The sequence below is a fragment of the Sceloporus undulatus genome, chromosome 2 (assembly GCF_019175285.1).
Source record: "Sceloporus undulatus isolate JIND9_A2432 ecotype Alabama chromosome 2, SceUnd_v1.1, whole genome shotgun sequence".
Classification (NCBI taxonomy): Eukaryota; Metazoa; Chordata; class Lepidosauria; order Squamata; family Phrynosomatidae; genus Sceloporus; species Sceloporus undulatus.
In genome coordinates this window covers 217600535-217602224 of record NC_056523.1, presented here as the reverse complement: position 1 = coordinate 217602224, position 1690 = coordinate 217600535, and the positions used below count along the sequence as shown (strand labels likewise).

At 42.0% G+C, this 1690-nt stretch overlaps 1 long non-coding RNA gene across 1 annotated transcript; it reads right to left on the bottom strand.

The window, feature by feature from the left end:
- Positions 1-205: 205 nt before the first annotated feature.
- On the bottom strand, positions 206-1655 carry LOC121924086. Its single transcript, XR_006102520.1, has 3 exons — positions 624-1655; positions 418-535; positions 206-330 (listed from the first exon to the last, which is right to left on the bottom strand). It is a non-coding gene; the product is annotated as an uncharacterized LOC121924086 (long non-coding RNA).
- Between the last annotated feature and the right edge of the window lie 35 nt (positions 1656-1690).

Sequence of the window (1690 nt, the reverse complement as noted above, 5' to 3'; positions counted from 1 at the left end):
ACCCCTTCCTAACCCTAATATGTATTTAATACACATTTTTTGGCAGTCTATAACCCGCCTTTATGTCTTCTTTTTTGCACTCAAGTTACTCATTGATTGTAATTCCACTGTATAGCCCTGAAAGGAATGGCAACAATTATCATACCATCAAGTGGCAACAATAAAAAGATCCATTTAAATTGTGGAATTATATACATATTCATACCTGGAGGGCTAAGTCATGGTTTCTCCCAATTCCATTGGCAACCTCCATAGAATAACCATGCAAAAGCTTTAGGTCTTCTTTCTCGCTCACAGGTTACTCATAGATGGCAAATCCAGTATATAGCCCTGAAAGGAAAGGCCACAATTATGACACAAGCAGGTAGCAACAGTAGGAGCTCCCTTCACATGACAGTAACATATTCATAGCCTTACCTGGTGGGGAAACTCATGGTCTATGCCCATTCAACCTCCATAGCAGGACCATGCAAAAGCCTTATGTCTTGTTTTTCGCACTCAGGTTAGTCGTAGATGGTAATTCCAGTGTATGCCCCTGAAAAGAAAGGCCACAGTTGTGAGACAGTCAAGTGGCAATAATAAATTGATCCCTTTATATTGTGGGATCATATACATAGTCTTACCCGGTGGTGTAACTCATGATGTTCCCCCATTCCATTGTAATCCTCTCAAGTGAGACCATAGAAAAGCTTACATCTTCTTTTTCGCACTCAGGTTACTCATAGATGGCAATTCCAGGATAATGCCCTGAATAGAATGGCAACAGTTGTGACATAAGCAAGTAGCAAGAATAAAAGGATCGATTCAAATTGTGGTATCATATACATAGTCTTACTTGGGGGGGGGGACTCATGGTGTTCCCCAATTCCATTGGCATCCTCCCAAGCAGGACCAGGCAAAAACCTGATGTCTTCTTTTCCACACTCAGGTTGGTCATAGATGGCAATTCCAGTATATAGCCCTGAAATTGATCCCTTTATATTGTGGGATCATATACATAGTCTTACCTGGAGGGGTAACTCACGATGTCACGCCACTCCATTGGCATCCTCCCAAGTAAGACCATGGAAAAGCCTTACGACTTCTTTTTCACTCAGTGCATAGCCCTGAAAGGAAAGGCAACAGTTGTGACACAAGTAAGTGGCAATAGTTGGAGGATCCCTTCACATTACAGAAATATATGCAAAACCTTACCTGGTGGTTTAACTCATGGTGTATTCCCAATAGATAGGAATCCAACAAAGCCCCACCATGCAAAAGTATTAGTCTTCTTTTCCACACTCAGGTTACTCATAGATGGCAATTCCAATGCATAGCCCTGAAAGGAAAGGCAAAAGTTGGGACACAAGCTAGTGGTAAAATTAAAACAATCCTTTTATATTATGGAATCATATACATAGCCTTACCTGGTGGGTTAACTCACGGTTTCCCCCCATTCCATTGGCAACCTCCACAGCAGGACCATGCAAAAGCTTCATGTCTGCTTTATCGTACTCAGGTTACTCATAGATGGCAATTCCAGTGGATAGCCTTGAAAGGAAAGGCCACAATTGTGACATAAGCAAGTGGCAAGAATAAAAGGATCCATTCAAATTGTTGTATCATATACATAGTTTCCATGGCTGGAAACACCCAGGCTGCTTGTCCTGGGTGACTTCAACATCCCCTTCGCGGCCAACTATGTTCCATC